We start from the raw sequence: 9,197 nt of genomic DNA, 5'->3' as shown, positions 1-9,197 counted from the left end.
CAAACTTTACAGACACCGCTTTTACAAACACATAGGCTTGGAGAAAAAAAAACGGACATTTTCTCCGAACCATGCACGTACAACTTACGGACACGGCTTATACATACAGCTTTTTTTTTTAAACCTTACACTTTAAGTCTTATCAACACTGATATTATAAACACACAGGTTCCGAAATAGAAAAAAAGAGGATGTAATCCAAACCTTACACTTTACATCTTACAGACGTGGCTATTATAAACATATAGAATCCGAGAAAACACTAACATAGGGTTTTCTGCAAACCTTACAATTTACATTTCCAGACACGGCTATTACAAACACACAGGTTCGGAAAAAAAAACCCACAGAGGATTATTTCAAAACTTTACACTTTGCATCTTACAGACACGGCTTTTCAAACATACAGGTTCCGAGAGAAAAAAAAGAATATCCTACAAAGCTTAAGCTTTACATTTTACAAACACTACTTTACAAGCATACAGGTTCCAAAGTAAAAAAAAAAAAGATTTTCTCCAAACCTTACACTTCACATCTTACAGACACGGCAAATGCAAACATATAGAATACGAGAAAAAAAAGAGGGTTTTCTCCAAACCGTACAATTTACATTATACAGACAGGGCTATTACAAACACACAGGTTCCAAAAAAAAACAGAGGATTATTTCCAAACCTTACACTTTACATCTAAAGGACACGACTTTTACAAACAGGTTCCGAGAGAAAAAAAGGGGGATTTTCTCCAAAGCTTTAACTTTACATCTTACAGACACGGCTATTACAAGCACACAGATTTGGAGAGAAAAACAAAGATTTTCTTAGAACCTTGCACTTTACATCTCACAGACACGGCTATAACCTAAACACAGGTTCCGAGAAAAAATCCAAACCTTTTAATTTACATCTTACAGATACAGTTATTACAAAAACACCGAGAAAAAAAACGGTGGATTTTCTTCAAACCTTGCACTTAACATCTTACAGAGACGGCTATTACAAAAACACAAATCGGGTTAACCCTCATCCGACCGTTACATTTTTACGACGAATCTGACCGTATGGGGTCATTTTTGACCCCATTTTGTTTTGCTCATAGACATATTTCTGCTGGCTTATTTTGTCATTTCTATGTATTTACTGTTTCACCAATCTTTGAAAAATATTTTGACAAGTTTTGGTGTCAGTAGTTATTACTCATTATCATAATTTATGCAGAAAATGAGGAGAAACCACATTTGCTCTGAAAATCTACCGTACTCAACCTACTTAAACAATGTTTTGTCTTATCGATTTCTAAACAAAAGTTTTGATGCTGCAATAATACCTATAGCATAATAATGCTATTCAACAAGAAAAAATACAATATTTGTGAAAAGTAACAAATTTATTACTTAATTATGCACCATATTCTGCCATTTAAACACATACATACAATAACTCTTGTCTATTTTCCCGCAAAGATCTTTCTTGTAGGTTTCTTCTGCACATTCTGCCCAAATATTGTTTGTTAATTAATTAGAAACATTTTCACTTTCATTAGCAAAGGTAATTAGTGCGTATTATCATAATTTATGCAGAATGTCGAAAAACTGTGTTTTACACTAAAATACTACATTTCTTTCAAAATATTCGGTGTTTAGTCATCTAAGCAACTATAACTTATTACTGTAATAGCAATGGTGAGGAATGCCTGTTATTTTATTGAAATGTCTTGATATTTATGTAATTAATGATTCATAATTGGCTGGGGTCATTTTTGACCCCACCGAACCAGACACAAACTTTCAAGTATAGCTTATATAATAATGGACAAAACTCGGTGAAAAATTGGTAGATGTTGTAAGACATGTATACAAACAAATTCATGGAAGGAAATTTTTCTACGATGAAAAATGTTGCTATGATAGACAAAAATATACGCCTGGGGTCAAAAATGACCCCATACGGTCGGATGAGGGTTAAACATTGCACTTTTAATATCACAAACACGGCTATTAACTACAGACAGGCTTCAAGAGAAAAACAGATAATGTTCTCAAAAACTTACTCTTTGAATCTCAGAGACACGGCTATTACCTACACACACGTTCCGAAAGAAAAACAAAGGATTTTTTTTCATACATTACTCTGCTAATCTTACAGTCACGGCTTGTAGAAATACGCAGGTTCCGTGAAAGAACGGAGGATTTTCTCCAAACATTACATTTTACATCTTACGGACAGGGTTTTTACAAACACAACAGTTATGAGAAAAAAAGAGGATTTTCTTCAAACCCTACAGTTTACATGTTATAGTCACACACTGTCAAGTTCTAGAAGTAAAACATAACTTAAAACCTTACACTTTACACCTTACAGAAATGGCTATTACCAACACACATGTTCTGAGAGAAACAGAGGACTTTTTCCAAACCTTACACTTCAACTCTTACAGACATGGCTTTTACAAACATACAACTTCCGCGATAAAAACAGAGGATTTTCTGCAAACACTACACTTATTATTTTACAGACACGGCTATTGCAAACACACAGGCTTGGATAGAAAATGTAGGATTTTTCCAAACCTTACGATTTACATATAACAGACACGTCTTTTATAAACACACAGGCTCGGAAAGAAAAACAGAGAGAACCATGCACTTGACACCTTAGGGACACGGTTTACAAACACACAGGTTCCGGGAGAAGAACAGTGAGTTTACTCCAAACCTTACACTTTAAACATCGCAAATCTTACAGACACAGCTTATACAAAAACACTTGTTTCGAGAGAGAAAAAAACAGAGGTATATTTTTTCCAAACCCTAAACCAGACACCATGATTCCTAATTACCATTAATTCCGAGAATACCTAAATATCTCACTCAAAAAGTTACAAATAAAGTTTTTTTTTAATAATATTTAAGTGTAATAAGACTTCTGTTGTCAAAAGCCAACGCAACGAGGTCAAAATGACGTCATAGAATGACGTCATCTAAAGTTTACCTATCCGACATCTTGGATTATCAACCTTAAATTTTTTCAATTTAAATTTTTTAAAGATTTTTTTTCTCATTTTTTTTCAACATATAACGCTAAAACCTCATGAAAATGGATTAAAAACGTTCATATGAATGTTTTCTGTAAGAAAATACCAATTAGTGATGAAATCTGAGTGAAAATAAGCTTGTTATACTTTTCATCATGATATTGTCGGCCATCTTGGATTTTGACCATTATTAGCATAATTTACGAAAATTTAATTATAAATGTTCATCCTAGATTTGTTAGATATTAAAGATATATGAAAAGAAGTTTAATTTAGCAGGAAAATCTTAAAATCCCTTTGTTTAACCCTCAAACCTCCGTACCTTTTTTTGTAACGTAGATTACTGTATGGGGTCAAAACTGACCCCATAGCGTTTTGTACAAATACAATTTTTTGTCACTCTTTTTGTGATTTTTATATATGTATAGCTTCAACAATCTATTTGCGACATTTTGACATGATTTGGTAATAATGGTTCTAATTCATTATCATAATTTATGCAAATGATCATGAGGACCACATTTTGCAATAACGCTATTGAGACCGGGTAAGTTTTTTTTTTATTCCCACACCAAATTCAATGTCACACAGTCCCTGAATAGCTTATGCTAGGGCCACCAAACTTGGTCCCTATTGAGAAAATGTTGTAGCAAGCAATTTAAGTGCATAAAAAGGTTCATCAATTTTCATGTTGCCATGGCAACGGAATTCTGACAGGCATATTTATGACGCAATTTTCTACTTTTGGCTTAAACATTTAAGTTTTAAGGTTTTCTTGGCAAACCTTGTTATCTTTTAAATTCAACGTAAATTTCAAGATTCAATATTCATAATTTATGCTAATTTGATGACCTCATCTGTCACAATTCAAGATGGCGACCAATTTGCGCTAAATGACGTCATGGCGTCGTCATATAAAATGATATATAATAATACAAATAAACCCATGAGAGGAAATTTGCTTTCAACCAGAAATGTCATAATGGCACACATCACTATACGTTTGGGGTCAGTTTTGACCCCAAACGGTTGTTTGAGGGTTAAACCAAAATTAGTGATTTTTGTCAAATTTGCCTTTCAGAAACCCGTTGCGATGGCAACACGAAAAATCATAATCATAAACCCAATCTTTTTTTTTTAATTGTTGCCAACAATATCTTAGGAAATCTCACCAAGTTTTATTGTTCTAGCATAAGTCTTTTGGGAGCTATAGGAGGTCAATGTTGTCGCGGGCACTTTTATCCCCCCGCCCCCCCCCCAGGCTGGATAATGGGGGGGGGGGGTAACAAACACACAGGCTCGGAGAGAGAAATAATGTGGATTTTCTCAAAATAGTACACTTAACATCTTACATACACGGATTTTACAAACACAGAGGCTTCCGAAAAAAAAGGGAGGGTTTTCCAAAACCATTAACTTTACTTCTCACAGTCACGGCTTTTACAAGCACACTGGTTCAAAGAGAAAAAAAGGGGTTTAAAAATAAAAAATAAAACCCCGACCGGTTCCCAAATTACCAAGGATTATTTTAAACATTACACTATTAAACCTACAGACGCTGTTCGTACAAACACACAGGTTCCGAAAAAAATCCAAACATTACACTTTACGTCCTACAAACACGGCTTTAACAAACACCCCGATTCCGAGAGAAAAAAATAATAGGATGTACTAAAAATCTTACACCTCACATCTCACACACACAGCTATTACAAACAGATTCTGAGAAAAAAACGGAGGGTTTTCTTCAAATCCTACATTTAACATTTAGAGACACGGCTTCTACAAACCAACAAGTTCTAAAAAGGAAAACAGTCTTTTTTTCTCCAAGCCTTACACTTAACATCTTACAGACACGGCTCTTCTTAACACACAGGATCTGAGAGAGAACAAACGATTTTCTCTAAACCTTGCAATTTTGCTCTAACAGACACGGCTTTTAACAAACAGGTTCTGAGAAAAAAATGGAAACCTTACAATTTACATCTCACAGACAGATTAAATATTACCAACACACCGGCTATATGAAAAAAAAATAGAACTTTTTTCTCTTTCTGACACTGCTATAAGAAGGACACATGTTTCAAGAGAAGAAACAACCTCACACTTCACTTATTTACAGACATGGCTTTTACAAACACACAGGTTCCGATAGAAGAACAAAAAAATTACTCCAAAGTCCAAACCTTATACTTTACAATTTACGGACACAGCTAATATAAACACACTTGTTTCGAGAGAGAAAACAAGGAACATTTTTCCAAACCCTACGCCAGACACCAGACACGGCATTAACAAACATAAAGGCTCGGAGAGAAAAAAACGGAGGATTTTCTCCAAATCTTACACTTAACATCTTACAAACACGGCTTTGCAAGCTCATAGGATCAGAGAAAAACAAAGGATTTTATCCAAACATTGTACTTTTAAATATTACTAACACGAATTTTACAAACACACATGTCCCCCCCCAAAAAAAGGATTTTATTCACGCTTTCAATTTCACAGTCACGACTATACAAGCCAACAGGTTTTAAAAAAAGAGGATTTTACATTTTATAGACACAGCTATTACAAGAACAAAGGTTCGAGAGAAAAAAATCGGGAGCTTTTCTCAAAACTTTACAATTTACATTTTACAGACACAGCTATTACTAGCACAAAGGTTACGAGAGAAAAAAACGGGAGATTTTCTCCGATCTTTACAATTTACATTTTACAGTCACAGCTATTACAAGCTCAGATGTTCCGAGAGAAAAAATCGGAAGATTTTCTCCCAACCTTGCATCATACATCTTTTAGACACAACGTTTACAAACAAACAGGTTCGGAGAAAAAAACGGAGGATTTAATCCAAACATTAGACTTTTATTTAATCATACAGACACGGCTTTTAAAAACAAATGGGTTCCAAAATAACAAAGAATTTTTTTTAAACATTGCACTTTTAAACTTACAGACACGGCTCTTACAGACAAACAGGTTCCGAAAAAAAACCGATAAGTTTTTCAAAACCTTACACTTTACATCCTACAGACACGGCTTTAACAAACACAGATTCAGAGAGAAAAAACAGAGGAGGTACTGAAAATCTTAGATTTGACATCTAACAGACAAAGCTATTACACACAGGTTCAAAGAAAAAAACGGAGGATTTTATCCAAACCCCACAATTTGCATCTTACAGACACAACTATTGCAAACACACAGATTCTGAGAAAAAAAAACGGAGGGTTTTCTTTGAACCCTACACTTAACATTTGCAGACACGGCTTTTGCAAACACACAGGTTCTGAGAAGAAAAAAACAACGAGGATTATCGTTAAACCCTACACTTTACATCATACACACACCGCTATTACAAACACACAGGTTCCAAGAGAAAAACAGATGATTTTCTTAAAACCTTACACTTAACGCCCTTAAGTCACCCTTTTCACAAATACACAGGTTCCGGGAGAAAAAAAAGGGGAATTTTTCCAAACTTTACATCTCACAGACGCATCTTTCGCATACGTACACACAGGTTCCGAAAAAATAACGAAGGATTTTTTTCAATCATTGCACTTTTAAATCTTACAAACACGGATTTTACAAACACATAGGTTCCCACAATAAAGGAGGATTTTATTTACACATTATCTCTTTTTATCTTACAGTCACGGCTATTACAAACTGCAAGTTAAAAAACGGACAATTTTTCCGAAACCTTACACTTTTTCTCTTTCTGACACTGCTATAACAAGGTCACATGTTTCAAGAGAAGAAACAACCTCACACTTCACATCTTACAGACAGGGATTTTACAAAATCACACAATTTGGCAAAAAAACAAAGAATTTTATCCAAACATGGCACTTTTAAATCTTACAGACACGTCTATTACAAAATCACAAGTTAGAAGATAAAAAGGAGTTGACCCAGACCTTACATTTTACATTTTACAGTCACGGCTTTTACAAACACACAGGTTCTGAAAGAAAATTAGAAGGGCTTTCTCCAAAACCTTACAATTTACATCTGACATACACACAGGTTGCAAAAAAATAAAACAGAGGATTTTCTCCAAACCTCACATCTTACAGACATGGCTTATACAAATACACAGGTTCTGAAAGAAGATTGAAGAGCTTTCTCCAAAACCTCACACTTTACATTTGACTTATACACAGGTTGCGAGAAAATAGAACAGATGATTTTCTCCAAACCTTACACTTAACATCTTACAGACACGGATATTACAAACACACAGGTTCTGAAAAAAGAACAGAGGATTTTCTCGAAACCCTACACTTTCTATCTTTCAGACACAGCTAATGCAAACACATAGGTTCCATGAGAAAAACAGAGGATTTCCTCCAAACAATACACTTTCTATCTTACAGTCAATGTTATTAAAAACAAACAGGTTCCGAGATAGAAACGGAGGATTTTCTCCTAACGTTACATTTTTCATCTTAATGACACGGCTTTTACAAACAGATTCCGAAGGAGCAAAAAAGAGAATTTACTTCGAACCTTACTCTTTACATCTTACAGACACGGCTATTACAAACACACAGGATCTGAGAGAGAACAGATAATTTTCACTGAACCTTACACTTTTCATCTAACAGCAACGGCTTTTACAAACAAACAGGTTCCGAGAAAAAAAATTCTATGAATTCTATGCAAACCTTACAATTTACATCTTACTGACACAGCTATTACAAACACATAGGTTCCAAGTCACGGCTTTTACTAATCACAGGTTCCGAAAGAAGAAAAAAAGAGGAATTTCTCGAAACATTGCACCTTACATCTTACATACACGGCTATTTCAAACACACCGGCTATTGCAAACACACCGGCTATTGCAAACACACCGGCTACAAGAAAGAAAGATTTTTTTCTAACTTTAAACTTTACAGACACGGCTTTTACAAACACACATGGTTTGAGAAAAAAACAAACAATTTTCTCTAAACCATGCACTTTACATTTTACAGACATGGCTTTTACAAACACACAGCTTCCGGGAAAAAAAGGAGAATTTTTACCAACCCTTTAACTTAACGCCTTACTGACGGCTTTTAAAAATACACAGGTTACGTAAGGAAAAAGGGGGAATTTCTTCAAACCTGACATTTTACATCTCACAGACACGGCTCTTACAAACACACAGGTTCTAAGAGAGAACAATTTTTTTTTTTCTTTTAGACACGTCTTTTACAAAGAAACAAAAAAAGGGTTTTCTTCGAATCTTACATATTTTTATCTTACAGTCATGGCTTTTACAAACACACATGTTCCGAGAAAAAGAAACAGGATTTTCTTCAAACACTTCACTTCAGAGACACTTCTATTACAAATACACAGTCTCTTAAAAGACAAGATTTTCTACAAACCTTCAACTTTACATCTTACAGTCATGACTTCAAACAATCACAGGAGTTTCTCCAAACTTAACATTTTACTTCGGTTTTGACAAACACACAGTTTTCGAAAAAAAAAAGGTTATCCAAACATAACACTTTTGACCATATTCAGACCGGGCTTTTTTGGTCATCCCTGGAGGGGGGGGGTTGAGGCCCTCTACTTCTAAGTCCTATAACTCTTCAACGACGTGCCGTAGCTAACCCTATTCAGAGTGGGGGGAGGCTTTTGAGGCCTGCGCCCACTTTGATGTCCTATAAGTCCAGAATGGCTTATGCTAAAGCCACAAAAGTTAGTGAGTTTGCCTAAAATATTGTTGACAACAATTTCGCGAAGTTTGACAAATTTTCATGTTTCTCGTGTTGGCATGGCAACCATTTGTTGAAAGGCAGTTTTGCCAAAAATCGCTAATTTCGGTTTTAACAATGTATTTTTCACGTTTATTTGCTATATTACTGCTATTTTGTTACATTCATTAAATCATATGTTATTTGAAATGTCATATTACGTCATCGTAACGTCAAAGTCTTATACTTGTCAGATATTACGTCTATATCATATCCTAAAAATTTTGTGGCCATACGACACGTCGTTCAAGAGTTATAGGACTTAGATGTGGAGGGCCCTAAAAGCACACCCCCACCCCCCCGTCCAGGGATGAACAAAAAAGCCCGGTCTGAATAGGGTTAAATGAAAAGAACCGAACATATTAGGAAACTATATGAAGTTATTGTAAAACTTCAGAATAA

This window comes from Branchiostoma floridae, chromosome 1, assembly GCF_000003815.2.
Source record: "Branchiostoma floridae strain S238N-H82 chromosome 1, Bfl_VNyyK, whole genome shotgun sequence".
Classification (NCBI taxonomy): Eukaryota; Metazoa; Chordata; class Leptocardii; order Amphioxiformes; family Branchiostomatidae; genus Branchiostoma; species Branchiostoma floridae.
Note: the sequence above shows the minus strand (reverse complement) of the source record.